Source organism: Equus quagga, chromosome 2, assembly GCF_021613505.1.
Source record: "Equus quagga isolate Etosha38 chromosome 2, UCLA_HA_Equagga_1.0, whole genome shotgun sequence".
NCBI classification, from domain to species: domain Eukaryota; kingdom Metazoa; phylum Chordata; class Mammalia; order Perissodactyla; family Equidae; genus Equus; species Equus quagga.
Window position 1 is genome coordinate 7063019 of NC_060268.1, and position 19714 is coordinate 7082732.

Here is a 19714-nt window from a genome sequence, read left to right on the forward strand (position 1 = left end):
GAAAGCAAGCTTTTCTGCTAACATAAGCAAATTGAACTCAGATTAAAAATATGTGTAAGCAAAATCTCAGAATCATATTCTTATTTTGCTTAAGTCAAGAACTACCCAAGATACTTAATTTTTATATTATTATAGACATATATGTGTGTGTATGTATACATATAGACATAAATATATATGTGTGTATTTTTTGCTAAAGAAATATAATTGACCGTGTCAGGTAGAGCATTTATTCTAAAGTAATAGAGGCTTATATCAATAACTTGCGATCTTAACCTCTGTAAAATAATTTGTTATTCTGGAGATACTTAGAGGTTACTTTCTAGTATCAGAATTTAAGAAGTACAAATGTATAATACCATTTGATCACAACACTTTCACTTTACTTAGAAATCTTTAAAAAAACAGAGTTTGTGGGGCTGGCCTGGTGGCACAGGAGTTAAGTTTGCATGCTCCGCTTCAGCGTCTGGGGTTCGTGGGTGGGATCCCGGGCATGAACCTACACATTGTCCATCAAACCATGCTGTGGCAGAGTCCCACATAAAAAATAGAGGAAGATGGGCACAGATGTGAGCTCAGCGAAAATCTTCCTCAAACAAAAAGATTGGCAAGAGATGTTAGCTCCCAGCCTATCTTCCTCCCCCAATCACCCTCCAAAAGAAAGAGTTTGAAATAATGAAAACTGAGACATTTTTGTATTCTTCTTGAACCCACCTTAAAACAATTTTACAGCTGTACAGAGTGATAAAAGCAGTCAACTGTATTTTGAAGACATTCTGGAATTAAGCTTCCGTGTTATACAAAATAAGATATTTCAAGCCCTGCTGCTCAGATGGACCATCACATTAACACAGAATAAAATTACTAAACAATTATGAAAATGTGAAATTAGCTCAATGATCTGCTTTTTTACTTTCACCAAATATTATCCAATGTTAATATTTTATGACTAAGTAGACTACCAAATTTTCAGGATAGTTACTAACTCATTAAATCCTTCGGTGTGATGTAGTGTCTGTGTGCGTGTGTGTGTGTGAAAATTAGTATAATGTGATGGGGCTTGAGTTCAGGTGTTGGGGAATGAAATCAAGAGGCTATGCACAGAAAGAGGTGAGCAGAGGAAGACAAAGAATGAGAAGGCAAACAGGGAAGCTGTGGTTTATAAAAAAAATTTCCAAACTGGGAAGCCCCAAGTGGAACTCTCTGTGTCTTTTCTTTAACTGCACATCTGTTCATCATGCTATATTTGTGTTTGCATTTATGTGTATTCAGCTGTGTATATTTGTTGATGGTGTTATAAATGACAGAAATCTCTCAGAAGAAGCTGTTTCAGAGATGAGGATGTGCACTAGGAAAGCTCCCGTTACTGCTGACCCTGAGGCATGTTCTTCTGTGATCCCATAAAGTTGGGAAACGTGTGTGGCAGAGCATCATTTTAACCACTCAGATGTGATCCCACGTGTCTGAATGGTTATGCTTAAAAATTTTTTAATCTCTGTAACAGCAGCTAACTTCTATTTGAGCTAACTATAATTGCACTGTTTACCAGGAAAATATGAATTTTGATTGAGTTGGCTTTGTCAGATTAAAAACACAAGTTAAAAATACTCATAGATAACTATGAAAAAGGTAAAAAAAAGAAAAAAGAATAGAATAAAGGAAATCAATCCAGAGGAGTAAAGGAGAGGAAAAAGAAACAAAGAAACATTTTGAAGGAATAAAAATACGGAATATAGAATACCATTCTCTATTTTTATCAGTGAAAGGAAAGCAGTAAAGATAAATAAAAGAAAAATTTTTCGTTAAGATAGAGAGTCCCAGTTTGGACAACATATATGATAACTGGAGTACAAAATCCAGCCGCTATATACTCTTTACAAGAGTAATTACAGGCAGACTCCCAAACCAAACTCCCAAATTAGGCAACTTTGGATGAAATAATGCATTATTGAAAAAGAGTTCGGTGTCATTTCTGTTTCTCAGGAACGAAGAGACGGGTAGATAATTAGCAAACTATGAAGGAATTGAACAACATGATTAAAAAGTCACATTTATAGAAACTGGCACCCATATTCCTGTTTTATAGAGCACATGTGAAAGATTAATAATGGACTAGACGCCAAGAGAAAGATTCAAGGGGTCTTAGTCTTTGAGCAGCTGAAACAAAACCAAGAAGTGCCTTTCTTCGTCTTGTTTTATAAGAAAAATGAACAATATTGATTTATAAGCCGCTGTTAATTAGATTTTCTGATATTTCCAGCCAAACTATTCCTAAAATAAATATACCAAATGTAGGATAAGACATTCTTTTGCTACAGCGTTTGCTTCTGTAAGTCTTATAGCAATTCCTGGAGGTATTTAATATGTCTTTCTAAATATGTTAATATTATAGTAAGGTTGTTAACTTTTCCTCTGGATATAAAGATTTTGAGTGATTTTCCCTAAACACACTTTTCTCATTAGTTTCTTGATTTAGTTGATATTAAAGGAAACGAATGCGCATGTGTGCATGTGTGTGGCATCATAGCAGAAACATTTGTATATAATGTAAGAAAGGAGAAAACTGGACAGGGTGAGGGTTTCAAGCTTGTAGGTAACAGCTTTTTATTTAAAAGACGTGATGAAATCTGTCAAAATCTTAGCATTATTTAAAGCTATGAGTATACTCATTATATTAGTCTCTGAATTATTTTTTTTAAATTGAAGAATTTTGTTAAACTTCGAAGAGTTTTATAATGACTTCTGCCATTATAAATAGAAAACATGAGAATTCCAACCATTATGCTAAACATATGGATTCTGGACATTCAAATAATTTCCAATTTGTGTAGTGTCAGAGTCTCTAACCAAAGAAGACCAAAACTATCTGAACAGTAATAATGGCGAAAGGATGATGTATTATCTCTTTCATTCTTCATTTTTTCAAGCTCCTCCTCCAGACAGAAGAAATGCCGGATTGTATAAAATTAGCAAATGTATCCACATAAGTAACAATGTTTATTTAAGAAACATTGTGCTGCTTTTGTTTGCAATCCGTATTTATAATTCTTGGGTTAACTGCTGATTTCCAGATAGATGGACTCTACTGAATAGATTTGGCCAGAAGGCGGTGCGCTTCTGTCCGTGGTGCATCTTCTAAAGAACAGTGAGATGTCTGTCTTTGGTGAGGATTGTGTAATCTGGTGATGTGACATTTCCGACTAGTTGAGTTATACCAATTTTGTCTATGCCTTGTTTGTTGAGAGTTAGATTATTGTTTATTCTTCCTTTTCTTATTTAAACAGATTTCTTTCTATCCTGGGGCTACAGAAAGTATAACCCTTTTATTATCATATAAAAAATGACCACATTTACCTCACATGTAAATACCTTGATTTTATATAGAATGGCAGATATTTTTTATCATATATAATAATTGTATGAAATATTTTTGTTACTTATTTTTCCACTTTTTTTAATACATGGTAGCTCCCTTTGTATTTTCACTTTTCTTTCTTTTAAGTTTTGAAACATTGAGGAAAAAAATGGAGTAGGCTAATGGGACCCAACCCATTCGGATGGCACTTGTTCATTTGGCACTTGGTTGGTGGTTCTCTTTATTCTCTTTTAAATCTCAGAAGAGTTCTACTACATTTTTGGCTATTTCCGGACGTGGATATTTTGAAGAGTCCTGGATAATTGCGCTGTAGAACTATTTGCACTGTTTCCTCTGCATTGTTTTTAAACTTAGTCTGTTAGCATCTTTTATTCATTTTATTTAAACTTCCTTTTTTACGTGAAGGAGAGTCTTTGATATAGCTCCAAATTTAAGATGATCTGCCTAGATTTGTTTTTCAAGCAATGCTTTAAGATGTACTTCACATAAAACACAACTCACCCACTTAAGTGTACAACTGAGTGGTTTTTAGTATATTCACAGAGCTCTGTAGCCATCACCACTGATTTCAGAATATTTTCATCATGTCACAAAGAAACACTGACTCCTTAGTAGTCACTCCATTTCTCCCTATTCTTAGCCTCTGTCAACTGCTAATCTGTTTTCTCTTTCTATAAAGTTTCCTATCCTGGACATTTCATATAAATGGACTCAACAATATGTGGACTTTTGTGACTGGCGTCTTTCAATTATCACGATGTTTTCAAGATTCATCCATGATGTATCATACACCAGTACTTCATTCCTTTTTATTACCAAATAGTATTCCCTTACATGGATATACCACATTTTATTTAGCCATTTTGTTTAGTTGATGGGCAATTGTTTACACTTCTTGACTATTACGAATAATAGGTCTATAGACATTTATGTATAAGTTTTTGTGTGAACATATGATTTTACTTCTCTTGAATACTTGGGTCATATGGTAACTGTATAACATTTTGAGGTACAGCCAAAATGTTTCCTAAAGTGACTGCCTTATTTTACAACTTCGAAACCAATATATGAGAGTTCCAGTTGCTCCACATTCTTGCCAACATGTGTTATTATTTACCTTTTACAGACTAGCCATCCTAGAGGGTGTCAGGTAATATCTCATTGTGGTTTTGGTTGGCATTGACCCAATGACTAATGATGTTCAGCTTCTTTCCATGTGTTCATTGTTGTTTATGTATCTTTGGGTAAATGTCTATTTAAATTATTTTCCCATTTAAAATTTTCTTTTTTGGTCTTTTTATTGTTGAGTTATAAGAGTTCTTTATATACTTTGGAAACTATGCCCCAATGAGATATATAATTTGCAAAAATTTTCTTCCATCTCTGAGTTGTCCTTTTTTTTCTTGATAGTGTTTTCTCAAACACAAAATTTTACATCCTAATTACAATTTATAGATATTTTCTTTTGTTGCTCATGCTTTTGATATCATATATAATAAAATATTGTCAAATCCAAGGTCTTGAAAATTTATTCAAGTTTTCTTCTAAGAATAGCTCTTACATTTAGATACTTGACCTGCTTTGATTAATTTTTGCATATGGTCTGAGGTAGAGGTCCAATTTAATTCTTTACCTGAGTATCTTCTTTGTAGAACTCTTACACTTTCTTTGTAAAATTTATTTCTACTTGACTCTTCGTAATGTTATCATAATGGAATTTCTTTCATAAATATATTTTGGGATTGCTTATTGCCAGTGTATAGAAATACAATTGATTTTTATCTGTAGACCTTATATTCTGCAACGCTGCTGAACTCCTTTATTGGCTTTCATACATTTTTGTGTATGGATGCCTTAGGGTTTTCTGCATTTAAGTTTACTTCATCTGTAGTAGAGATAATTTTAGTTCTTCTTTTTAATCTTTTTCCCTTTTGTTTCACTTTCTTGCCTGATTGTCCCACCCAGAACCTCTGGGACATTGTTGAATAATTGTGGTCAAAGTGGACATCCTTGTCTTGCCCCTGAACCTAAGTGGTTAAGTTCGCACGCTCCGCTGCGGCGGCCCAGGGTTCGGATCCTGGGCTTGGACATGGCACTGCTCGTCAGGCCATGTTGAGGCGGCGTCCCACATGCCACAACTGCAAGGACCCACAACTAGGAGATACAACTATGTATGGGGGGGTTTGGGGAGATAAAGCAGGAAAAAAAAAAAGATTGGCAACAGTTGTTAGCTCAGGTTCCAATCTTTAAAAATAAATAAATAAATAAATAAAGTATTGCATTTGTTGATATAATAAAGCATTACATCTTAAAAAAAAAAGGAAAACACTATTAAGTGTCATGTTAAATGAGGATTTTTCATGGATGCCTTTTATTGGTTTGAACATTTTTATCATGAAAGATGCTTGATTTTATCGAGTGCTTTTTTTTTTGTCTATTGAGATGACCATAAATTTTTCTTTTCTTCTATGTGTGTGTATATATATATATATATATATATATATATATATATATGGCATATTACAGTGATTGATTTTTGTATCTAAAGCCAACCTTGCATTACTGATATAAATTTGATCGTGGTGTATTATCTGCCATTTGGCTATGGTGTATTATCCTTTTAAAATGTTGCTTGATTCAGTTTGCTAGCATCTTATTGAGGATTTTTACATCTGTATTTGCACAGGACATTTGCCTGTAGTTTTCCTCTCTTGTGGTATCTGTCTGGATTTGGTATCAGGGTAATACAGATCTCGGAGAATGAGTTGGGCAGAGCTATCTCCTCTTCTATGTTTTGGTTTAGTTTGTGAAAAGTACATGTTAATTCTTCTTTAAAAACTTTTATTAGAACTCGCAAGTGAAGCCATCTGCACCTGGACTTTTCTCTATGGGAAGGTTTTTGATTACTAATTTATTTTGACAATATTTGCCAGTAATCTTGTTACTCTTATGGAGAAGCTAATTTTGGAAGGTTTTATTCTGCCGTTCTGGAAGTGTGTCTTTTTGGATGTTATTTTGAAAGCAAAATGTCTCATAAAAATTTTCACTTTTAGTGGACATTGGTAATTTCAATCTGCATCCCCTTTTAGATTTTAGGCTCTTCTTAGGTTATTTTCAGACTAGTCCTAAACCTAAATTTTCATGTATATTGAAGATATGTGTAAATAATGCATAGGAAGATTTAGAGATAGTGGTAAAAGGTAAATTGAGCACATCAATATCTCATTGTTTAAAAGAGATAGAAGATTTAATTAATCTATAAATATTGTGTTCTAATACATTTAAGTGGATGCCATGGTCTTCATTAGCTACACTATTTTTGTTAAAATCTGTCAAGATATTTTTATATGAGTTTAGAATTAGTATTTTTTACTTGAATTTAGACTTTGTTTTCCTGAACAGAATATTTAAAGAAAAGTATATAAATGAATCATATGATATGGATTCCCTAATAAATTCCAGAAAAAAATTAGCTCTAACTATGATGATTCATATAAGTATACGGTGTTGTACCTTACTTGTCCACTTATCCTGGGTCCTGCGTATTGGTGTGGGGTTATAGTCTTGTAGCTCTACTGTGGACCATGTAACGTGAGAAATATTCACAGGTAATAATGCCATTGTTTTTCAGGGATCTTTTCTAATGAAATGGAACTATTTCACTACAATACTAAGAATACTGTACATGCAAATAGATGCCTAATGGATTCATGTGTCACTTATTCACGATGACCTGAAAGAATTAATGTTGTCACAGTTAAGTGAATCTCAAAATGCACATCCATGAATTTTTTGAAGGAGAATTGGGGCAAGTTTACACAGCTGAGGAAGCTGAAATTCATCAGACAGAATCCTATGCAAAGGAAGAATAGAAAGTAAAAGTCAAGTGTATGTAAAAGTATGGAGGTATAGAATAAGATATACAGCAATTACTTATGCCATTATTTTCACAGGCAGTTATTTAGAATAAATACAGAAAATTTAAAAAGCTACATCATGTATATACTTTAAACATAAATTTGTAATATCATCTCCAATTTTTAATACCGAGTACTCATATGTATTATCTACAGTCTTGTGATAATTCATTTTACATTTTTGATGTCTGGAGTTTTCACCTTATATTTCCAGGTTTCTTACCTTTAACTCTTGAACCATTAAGGTGATTTGAACAAGTCGTGAGTGACTCAGCCCCCCCCCCCCCCCAACAAAATGGCTCAGGTAAAATAATCATGTACATCTGACCTTTAAAATGTAATAATCTGGTGATTGCCAAAAGGCCAGGCGATGCTTTACTGCGCCGCTGCACTTTCCCACGCAATGCTCGGAACCTGGCATTTATGGAACTGCCGCGCTCTCGGGACGTCCCAATAGCAGAGGAGTTGTGTGGGTGTCTTCAACACAATAATGGATGTGTAAGTGCGCTGGAGAGTAAAACAGATCTTTTGAAAAAGAAGAGGGATATTATCATTTAATTAATTGGGTAACAATAAATAGAATTCATAAAGTTTTTATTTGCTGTGAATATACAAATTCATGTTCATCTTAGTCAAAGTAACCATTTAAGGAAATTAGTAAGAAAAATCTCATTCAAAAAATGTCAAAAGAGAATGTAAAATACTTTCTAATAATCCACATCTTATTGATTTTTCCACTTTCTTTATATAATATCACTGGTATGCTTATTTGGCAATAATTTTCCTCATAGTAGGCAAATGGGAGCTAAAAAAACAAAAACAAACAAATAAAAATCTCACTAAAATGATTTTTGTGGACTTCATAGAGACATTATTTCTAATATGTTTCTATATTTTAATAAATTCAAATGAGAAAATAAGTGAATATTATTTAAAACTACAGTAAATGCTTTTAGCTGTGATAAACAACTTTAGAACATTTTCACTCATTGAATACATGTGCTGTGCATACGTTTAACCATCCTGGTTAATTTCTTCAAGCTTACAATTACATAGAATTTAACTTTGTGATATGCAATTTTACATATTATTTACATCTACATTTTAGTGTTTCATAAAAATTGTAATATCTGTGTCCAATTACATTATAAACATCACTATATTTTTTATGTTTAAACTTTTATACATTTATAGTTAATAGGAAGCATATTTTCAGCCGGAAGATTCTTCCTGAATTCACCAGATAATTACATAATATTTGTATTCATAATTGCATTTAATATTTTAATTTAAATACACTTTCAGAAAACATACATGATCATATTTCATTAAATTTAAAAATCAGTAAAATTTACTGACAATGCCATAGAAAATCTGAAAATTTTGGTTTTGTTCACTCTTTTTAGAAAAAATTGACCAATGACATCTTTCTGAAGAGACATTCACATAAACATAGTTACATACAAATATTTTTGAAAATTAATTCAAATTGTATCGTAGACCTAAAGGTAGGAGCTAAAACTGTAAAATTTCCCAAAGAAAATATGGCGAAATTCGCATGACATTAGTTTACTTAAAGCGTGATCCATAAGATATAAAATTGATGAACTGGACTTCACTGCAATTAAAACTTTTAATAAAATGCCAATTGAAGCACAGACTGGGGGAAAATGATTGTAAATGACCTGTCTTATAGAGAACTTGCATACCAAACATATAACAAATACTCAAAAGTCAGTAATAAGTAAACAACAAACCCAATTAAAAACTTGGTGAGATACTTTACCAGAGAAGAAATATACATGGCAAATGATCATATTAAATGATGCTCAAAGTCATTATTCATTAATGAAATGCAAACTAAAATATACTTGTTAAAATGTCTTTGAAAATACAGGCAATACTAAGTACTGACAAAGGATATGGGACAGTTGGAACTCGCATATTGACAGGGGAGTGCCAAAGTGTACATCCCTTAGGGACAGTTACTGATAAAGCTAGACATGCAGTCAGTTTATGACGCAGTAATCACACTTCCAGAAATTTGACCAAGTAACATGAAAACCTGTGTCCGCACAAACCTGTACACAAATGTGTGTAAAGGCTTTATTAATAATTGCTAATTACTGGGATCAACCACATGTCCTTCAACTGTGAAATGAATAAATGAACTATGATACATTAAATCCCAACAATACACTACTATTCGTCCACAATAAGGAATGCACGATGGCTACCAACATGTGACAAGACAGTTGTATCTCAAATATTTTGCGCTAAGAGAAAGAATCCAGACTCAAAAAGCTACATATTGTGTGATTTCATTTATATGACACCCTTTCAAAGACAAACTTTAGGAAGAGATAACAGATCAACGATTGCCAGAGTCCGGAGGAAGGTGGAGTGCCTGCAAAGAGACATGAGAAATGTTTTGGACTGATACACTTCTCATATCCAGATTTTAGTGGTAACTATAAGACTGTATACTTTTGTAAAGATTCACAGACCTGGGCAGTTAAGAGTGTGAGTTTTACTGCATGTAGATTATGGCTTAAATTTTTAAATGGAAAACTCTATATTAAGTGTTCATACAAAGCGTGGCACGTGGCAAGTGCTCAATCAGTATAACGTAATAATGTAATTGTCATCGATTGCACAAAAATATGTAAAAATGGATAAAGTTATGAAGATTAAAAAATAAAGAAACATTATCAACCAATTCTAATAAAAGTTGCTTTGCTGTCCTTCACTCTTTATTCAAAAACCTCCTTTGTAGAACCAATCTCTGAAATTGAAAAAGAATATTTCTCTGATGTGCATTTTAATTCATTATTTGAATAAAACAACATTATACCTTGCCCCAGGCATGTAATCTGTCATTAGAATAAAATTGATTTAAAATATATCCATGCAGAACGTGAACACTAGTGTTTAGCGAATTGTATGTATGGCTTTTTGAGTTACATTTATTAGAAACAGGTTTCTTTTGCCTTGTCAATATTCTTGAAATATCATCTTCATTGTTAAATCAAAATAATCCTAGAAGAATTAACAGGTAAGTTAAATCTGAAAGTAAATATTCCTTAAAACATCTTCTTAAGCAATATTCAGTATCTTTTAGTCTTTAAACGAAAGCCAAAGTAATCATTAAGGTAGTTTTTTTCAAAGTGTAGCACCAATACCAAAAGTATTATTGACTTTTTTTATTCAAGTTTCCAAAGCTTTTAATAAAATGTACAAAACCTCAAGACAAATATTCAATAGCAGTAAAAGTTACATAAATTTGCTAGGTAGGAATTATAGTTTCTGAATGTGCAATCTATTGCATTAATAGAGGAATTTTTGTTGTAACATTAAACCTTAACATAAATATTAAAAGCATTTTGGGGCTGACCCCGTGGCCTAGTGGTTAAGTTCAGTGTGCTCTACTTTGGCGGCCTGGGTTTGGTTTCCAGATGAGGGCCTACACCACTCATCGGCAGCCACGTGGTGGTATTGACCCACAAACCAAATAGAGGAAGATTGGCACAGATGTTAGCTCAGGGCAAATCTTTCTCAGGAAAACATAAATAAATAAAAGCATTTTGAATAGGATGGTACTTTAGTTTTTTTAACTAGCATTATCATGGTATATCATTCTCTGCCCTTTGATTCTTAACTCATCTATGTCTTCATATGTAAAATGGGCTTCTTGCTTACAACATACAATTGGGTCCTGTTTTACCTATTCATTTAGCATCTGTTTTTTAGTTGATGTGTTTAGAACATTCCTATTTGCAGAGGTTATTAATATAGATTAATACCTATCATATTTCTATCTGTTTCTATTCACTGCATTTGTTGTTGCTTCTCCCTCTCCCCTTTTTTCTATCTTCTCCTATTTTAACTATTTGATATTATCCCATTTCTCTCTTACTTTAGCATATCATTTATATGTCTTTTTAAAAATATTTAGTGGTTGCCTTAGTGTTTACAGTGTATATCTCAAACAACCGAACTTCACTGTTGAATACCTGCACAGCGCCTCTCAGGTAAAGCAAGAACCTTATAAGAGAGTCTTCCCCCTCTCGCTCCCATCCTTTGTGGCCTTGCTTTCCTGCATTTCATGCATCTGTATGTGGTAATCGCCCAATACGTGCGTATCATTATTATTTTAACAAAGAGTTATCTTTTAGAACATTTAAAAGTAAGAGAAATGAAATATTTATTTCATTTTTATTTATTCCTCCTCTGGTGCTCTTCCTTTAGCCAGATCCAGCGCCAGATCAATGGAATTTTCCTTGTCCATGAAGAACTCCTTTTAACATATCTTGCAGGGCAGGTCTGCTGGTGATGAATTCCTTCAGTTTTCATTCATATGTGGGGAAGCCTTTATTTCTCTTTCACTTCTGAAGGATAATTCTAGAGATAGAATTCAAGTTTGTTTTTTCTCTTTCAACACATTTTCTCCCCTCATTGCTTGCATAGTTTGTGTGAGAATTCCACTGTAATTCTTACCCTGTTCCCCCTGTAAGTAAGGTGTCACATCTCCTCCCCGGCTTCTTTTAAGATTCTCTCTTTATATTTGGTTTTCTCGAGTTTGAATATAGTATGGCTAGGTTTGGATCTTTTTGATATTCCTCCTGTTTGATATTCTCCGATCTTCCTTGATAGATGATTTGCTGTCTGTTGTTAATTTTGGAAAGCTTTTGGGCATTATTTCTTTAAATATCTCTTCTGCCTCCATCTCTCTTTATACTTCTTCTTGTATTCCACTTATGTGTATGTTTGCGTCTTTTGCTATTTTTAAGCCATTATGGATGTTAATTTTTCTTTTGTTGCTGTTTTTTTTTTAAATCATTCTTTTTTTTTTTTTTCTCTGCACTTCAGTCTGTAACGTTTTTGTTGATCTTTCTTACTCTTTACTAATTCTTTTTGGCCATGTTGAGTTTACCAAGAGCCCATTAAAGACATTTTTCATTTCTATTACTGTTTATTTGATTTCTACCATTGCCTTTAAAAAAATTAATTGTGTGAGCACTGCCTTTGCATCGCTTCATAGCTTTCCCTCTTTCTGTTTACCTCACCCACCTCTTCTTGCACAGCCTTCTCTCTCCATTAGTGCCTTACCATATTAATTGGAGTATTTTTAATTCCTGGTTTCACAATTCCAATAGCTATTTCATATCCAAATGTGTTCCGATGCTTGTTTTTTCTGTTCAGACTGTATTTTGCTTTGCCTTTTGGCATGCTTCTTAATTTTGGGTTGAAAACTGGACAAGTTGTATCAGGTAATAGAACTGAGGTACATAAGTCATTGGTAAAAATTTATGCTAATTTGGCTAGTGCTTTTGTTGTTTAATGGTTAACATGTCTAATCGTTCTTTCAGCTTTAGGTACAAGAAGCTTCAACTTATTCCTCTAGTGTGTTTTGCTTTTGTCTCCTTTCTGATTCGGGGGTTCCCCTATACACTGCTCCTGAGGAGAGTCGCATCTTGTAACTCTTTCAGCCATAATCCCTGTCATTAAACCTGAGTCCTGTTGGAGTGGCGGTGTGGTGTTGGTCAGTAGGAGCGTCCTGTAAACTTCAAGTTAAGTACCCATCTCTGAACAGCCCTGTGTCTCAGGGCGGTGGCTCTCATAAGTGTTTCTGCCCCTTCTCCAGTGGTTTAGATTTTTCTCCTCATGTCCTCCTCCTTTCTCTAACTGTAGCATTCCCAATCTATTTCTTCAAAGTCCTGTCTCCTGAGGAGACTGTCGTTGTTGTTTTGTTTTTTTACCTCCAGGAAGATGGGAGAGTCTGTAACTAGGAGAAATTCTCTTCCTCCAGGTGGGATATGGTTGCAGAGTGGCACTCCGGTGAGGTTCTTTCCTTGGAGTACATGTCTCCGTCATTGTTAAGGCTCAGCTCATTCTCACGATGGTTACTTTTCCCTTCCCTTTCCAGTGCCACGAGGAGATCTTTCCCAAATCCTCACTATATGAATCTGGTGGGATTCTCAGAGGAAAAATTCACAGAAGAGTGGAGTCCCCCTAAAACAGGACACAACCCCCCTGCGAGACTGAGACCTCCAGCAGTTTCTCATACTTACCTTGTACCCTCCCCTGAATAATCTCTAGTGCTCCCAAATCAACCTCTTGTTGGCACCAGATGAGTTCTAGTAAATGTTGGAAATATTTATCCATAAAAGTACTCATCATAGAACAGACATATTGGTTATTATCTCAAATCAACATTGATGGGAGACTTTAAAAAGACAGCTGAGGTTATTTTTGTGTCAAGGATCACCTGTTAACAACTTAATCCTGGAAAAAATGTAAATGTGGGACATGACCAGGAAGCAAGTCCACAAGAACTGTTTGAGGATCTTGACACTGATTTTATCCAATTTCCCCTCTCCATAGGATTTGAATATGTTTTAGTCATTTTACGTCTATTTTCAGAATAGGTTGAAGAATTATTTTGCCAAAAAGTTGAAACCCTAAAGGTCGTTAAAATACTGCTTGATTTTACGTTGCAACTGGGGACATTTGAACATTTATATTATGTGATCAAGGCACACACTTTACGGAAACCATTATAAAAGAACTCTGCAACATGTTACCCTTACTTGAAAACCACACTGTCATCACCCACAATCTTCTGGAAAGGTTGAAAGACCCAATGACATCCTTAAATTAAAGTTAGTAAAACTTTCAGAAACCCTTGAATTTCTTTGGCCAAAGATGCTCCAGTTAGCACTAATGACCATACAGTCCACTCACTCACAGACACAAACATCATCCTCTATGAATTGGCGACTGAAATGTCTCTGCATTTAGAGATTTTTATCTTTTATGCTAGACTGTGGGCTGCTACATACAGACGTGGCAAATTATTGAAAGGAACTCATGAACTATACCCTGTCCTCTCATCAGCAAGTTAAGATTGCCTTCTTTGTTCACGATCTTGAACAAGGATATTTGTCCTTGAACAAGGACATTTCATTTATTGGAAGAGACATCAGAGAAAAACTGCCCTTAAGCTTTCTTGGGGGCAACTTTGTCAGATCCTTTTAACAACAGTGTAGCAAGTTTCAGGGAGTCAATCCTTGGGTTTACATTTCACAACTACAGAAGCAATTTAGAATTGCACACCACTGGAAGGGTATTCCCACAGGGGACCTCAAAGTGAGGATTTTCAGCTATCCTAAAGAAGCAACTCATCTTCAAAAGTGTACAGCTGACCCAAGATGTTCAGAACAAGCAGATGATGCCAGATAGTGGAGAGCTTCCCCTCAAGACATCAAACCTAGACTAACATCTTAGTCCTGTTTTTTTTTTTTTCTTTTCTTGCTTATAATCATTCTTCTTCTCATTTTCTATAGACCCCGGGTTTTTGTGCATCTATAATGACACTTTTTCTCCATTCTTATAATTTTTGGATCAAAGCATACACATTCTAACACAATTGTTAGATTATCCCAAACATAGTTACTGCCCTCAATTTTACCAGATCCCCATGATAAACATTTCTGGCCAATTCTGCTCTCATTAAATGATTACAGCTGGACAGTGTTTCCCTGGCAACTATATGGACAAATGACCATAAATAAATAACCTGTGACTTTTCTAGTGCCACTCCCTCCAGGACAAAGAAAAGAATCATTACAAATCTAGTGATCAGATCATAGGCAATTGTAAATTTGAATTCAACAATGTTATTAGGGCAATAAGCCAAGCGTTTGCCACCTTAAAGGGACTAATAGAGACCCAAATATGTAACAAAGCTAATCGAAGTCTTTGCTTCTGACTGAGTTGTGAACAGCTTCTTTTTTTCTGCCTCTCTAAGTTCCCCCAGTAAGCACTACTTCATTTGTAGCCAAGTTCCTGGCCCTGTTTGCCTCAGACAAGTACCTCATGAAATTTAGGAATAATATTTGAGGACTTGTCTGTACACAGTGACCGTAATTCTGTAGATAACCAAGTCTAGCAATTCTGACCCAGGCACAATATTCGGAACAAAGTCGCTCTTGATTATTCAAACATTCTACTCGTGCAAATTACCAATTCATTTTTTAATATGAACAATCAGAATACTGTCCTCATTGGTGCCAATCATACAAATAGAAAATACTGAAAGAAACTTATCAGTAACTGTGACAGAAGTTATTAAAGGTGTCACCTCTGCCCTAGATGGAATATAGGTCAGTCTGAACTCATTGACATGACTAATGACATGGACAATTGCATTGCACTTGATTTCTTGTTGGCAAATCATAATGACATCTACACCATTGCTGATACTTCTTGCTGAATTTGGATGAATGAAACAAGCAAAGTAGAACAGGCTAAAATTGCCTTAAGGAAGAAAATGCTTGGATGTCTAAGTTTGATCCTCATGGCCTGTGAGATGTGTTCTTTTGGTCTGGGTTGGGAAGTTTGGGTTCCTGGTTGCAAAGCGTCTTACACAGACTATTAATTATTGTTTTTGTTATAGCAGTCATTATGCTGTTTCATTGCATTCTATCCAGAATCTTAAATGCTTCTGTGCAGCTTCCCTCTTGTTAGATGATTACCATGACGACACAACAACAAAATGGCCAAGAAGAGCCTGTCATACAGTTGCATAAGGACACAATGTACAATCCTCAAGCAGTGAAGATCCGGATCTAGCCTTCCTCCAGTTGGTAAACATTTTGCGAGTGACAGCATGATCAAAAAAGGGCCTGAGAGACTGAATACACATACAAACAATGGCTGGATCAGATATGACAATGGAAACTCTGACCCACAACCTCTGAAGGAACTAGTCCAGGAAGACAAACTACAACTTGTGCAGAAATTGACCCAGAATAGTATGGCTTCCTGGTTGTTTCGCACTTTCCAACTGAGGAGCAACTAGTGAAAGCCAAGTCAACATCAAGGGTTCCGGTTTGAGGAGGTTGGGGAGAAACAGCCTATACAAAATGACTTTGCAGCAAGACTGAAGGAGAGAAGCCTCCTTCCTAATATATAGGAATGAAAGCACAAGTAGCAGGAAGTAGATAACTTACAATTAATTTATTTTATTAAATAAATAGTTAACACATTGTTTCTTATTCATTTCAAATTGAATTCAGCTGTTGGTGCTACCTGCATTTAGAGCTGCGACTAAAGATTCTTAAACACATCTCAGCAATAATGCTCTTTCCAGTCGAGGTATTTTGTTTTGCTTTTGTTTTTGGCATGCTTTCTTTCCCACTTAAAGAAAATCAACTTCTTCAAGACACAAGTCATTTGGCTTTAAGAGTCAACCCCTGCTTTCTCCTCCAGCTGGGCAAAAGGCAAATTCCTTCATGGTAAGGTCTTCTTCTTCCCTTTAATGAAAGGTTTTCATTGTTTGGTCTGTGAAGATAAATGTTTGCTTGCCTGTGTTCCAGTTGCCAGGATAGAGGTCAAGGGCTAGTAGGTGGCTTTCTTCATGAGGCTGTCCTGTCTGTATCATTGTCCATATCCAGCAAAACGCAGATGGGCAATCTTTGCTTGCTGAGTATGAGTGCATTTCAAGGAAAGATGCTGCCAAGTGCTTCTAAAAACCTAGAATTGTCACCAACTATTATAATTTCAGTCCTTACTAAATATGGAAGATCATATATCCATTACTATTTGGAAAGCTGTCAGTGCTGTGTTGGTGATGTTGCCAACCCCAGCTGAGTGGGCATCAGTAGGATGAGGGGGTGGGGCACACCGTATCACTGTCTTGGCTTTGGTACTGGTCTTAGTCTTAGTAAAGTTCCACTATGTAGCTGCACAGATTCAAGGATACTTGTAGCTTGGGTCTAAGAAGCTCAAAGTCCATGATTGTCCTCTTTGGGTAGGATATGGGGGGCACTGGACTTTGGGGAAAAGTGTGAGAAGGCTGCTTAAGTCCATGCTCCCTGGGCAATGCCAAGGGGTTGGAGGGCCCTGACTACCCAATTTGGTATGTATTGGAGTCTGGCCTAGGTTGGGGCTGTGTCCATGGGTGATTGTGAGCTTGGATAGGAAACAGGCTGCTGGAGTACCTGCAGCGTGCAGAGGGCTGGGAGGCAGCAGAGGGCTGGCCTAGAGCCAATCCTCTCCTGAATGCAAGGGGAGGACTTCTAGTGCATGTTTTTGGTGAGAAACTGCTGCTAAGATATTCTCAAACATCTCTGGTCCCCACCATAACTAGAAGGGGTTTTTTTTGGTTTCAGGGTGACTAGAAAATATTTTTAATAGCTCAGAGCAAAGTGTGGATGCTAAGACCAGAGAAATTTTGTGCTGGGCTAACAGAAAGAGGATGGGAGCCGCCAGCTACCTGAGCCTGATTTTGACCAATAGTCATCTGACTCGGCTGTCTCTCTGGTGTGGGTACAGCTATAGATACAAGTCCCTGGGTTTCAGAGGACTGCCATAGTCCAAGCTTGGCCACTGCTCCAGTGTGTCCATGGAGTTAGGGAAGGTCCTATCCATTGCACCGCTTTCAGCCCTAGAGCTGTGGGAGGGTGTTCTGGCCCAATGAAGCCAAGGTGATGTGACCTACTGTGGGTGGTAGTGGTGCCTGGAAAGCAGGGTCATGTGTTTTCTTTGAGTGTCACCCTAGAAAGCCATTAACTTCACATCTAAAGTGCTCCTTCTTAACCAACTCCCCTTTCATCACTGCCATGTTGGTTCACTCCTTCTCCATGGTCTCTGAGTTAGAGTCATTTCCAGTGTGGGATGAGAGACTGTAATTTGGACGGCAGAGGTACAAATGCTTCTGAGACATTAAATTTCACCTTTTAGAGAAGAACCACTTGGCCTGCTCAATGATCAGTTCAATCACTACAACCGTGTGAATGGATGTGGTTACAACCATTTCAGCAAGCATTCCTTCATTTGGAGCCCATACGTTAGGCGCTAAAATGATTGCAGTGCTGATGGGAACATTTTATTAATGCTGCTGCTACAAGCAAGCTCCACAAGGGACTTGATTAAATACCTAATTAAGAGAATTTTGTGGTGGCAACTTCTGACATGTTCTCCACAAACCTTGAAGTTTTTTTCTTAATCCTGCACACTTGCAACTTGTGTCCATTATTCTTACCGATTAAAAGATATGAAAATTTCAGGCGATTCTCGTTAAAGCGACTGCTACAGCATGGGGGTCTGATGAGAACTCGTCCAGGTGAGAAGCAGAACAGTAGAAAGCAGCTCTCAACTTCTTTACCTTGGAGGCCCCAACCCCAAATAAAAAATGCCCTTCTCCTTCATGTTAGTCTCCACGAGCAGCAACGGACCCAGGCTCAAACAGAACTCACTCATTCTTTCAGAGCGGTCCCACGAGCTGGTGCTCTACTCACCCACCTTGGTCAACCACATGTGAGGGAGGGCCCTTCCTGAGACCGCTGATGCTCTTCCGCGGTAATCTGCATGGCCTCTAATAATGAGACAAAGTTTGAGGCACTCTTCTTCTTTGGCTGTGCAGTTGCACATGTCTGCTTCTAATTGATCCTGGCACTGTTCTACTTTATTTCCTACTTCAGCTGTCTCCTTCTTTAATGTATATATTTTTGATGGAAGCCCCTGAAAGTTGACTTGTGAAGATTTGTGAGCTTAGTTCCACCTGGCTCTAACCGAATTCCAGTCTAACACCCATCTAAAGAGCTGTTTTCTCCGTTTCTGGATGATTAGGCATCTCTACCTCTGCTATGCTCTACAGAAAGTCCACAACCTCTTTCTCAACAAAAGACTTCATGCTGAGAAAATTCTAGAACCAGTTGATTTTCAGCATCTCCACGTGTCCAGCATCTTCCCCAAGAGGAAGTCTTCTAGCTGAGCTGATGCTTCCTGCATGTTCTGAGTAAGAGTTGTCAAAGAGCGTTTCCTCTCCTCTGCTGACGTCGGTGCTGTGCTGGCCCTGGAAGCACACCATCAGGCCCTCGTGGGAATGGTGGCACGTTGACTGCACCATGTCTATGTGCAGGTTGAGCTGCAACATCTTCACGGAGGACTTCTGTTTTCTCAGATCTGCCCATGGTTTGCTTGGCCAGCTGCCTCGTGTGGTTGAACTTCATCACTGCAGCAGTGGCAGCCTGCCCTTAGGGGCTGGGACCCCACAGGGAGGGGCAGCAACAGTGGCTCTTCAGACCATGTGTCATGTGTCACTTCCAGTAACACATCCCTACTTCCTTTTTATGTTTCTGTTTCTGCCATCTTAGCTCAAGTTGACCTCTGGTAGGATCTCCAAGTTGAATTTGGCTAAATCATCACGTTAGCTGCATGGAATTCATGGAAGATGGTGCTTCTAGCAGGTGAAATGTGGAAGTATGGAAACCTATGGAATGTATATGATATTACTTTAGTCTGACATTGATTGCATAATTCAAATATAAACATTTGTTATTCATAGAGTTTGAATCTTTGTAGGAGAAAATCTTTTTATGATGTATATTGTTCTTTCCTGTAAGAAATAATTGTA

General features: G+C 36.5%; 1 pseudogene; it reads right to left on the bottom strand.

Annotated features, from left to right (window-relative positions):
- Window positions 1-16712: 16712 nt before the first annotated feature.
- On the bottom strand, window positions 16713-19310 carry LOC124236481 (rho GTPase-activating protein 17-like; annotated as a pseudogene).
- Between the last annotated feature and the right edge of the window lie 404 nt (window positions 19311-19714).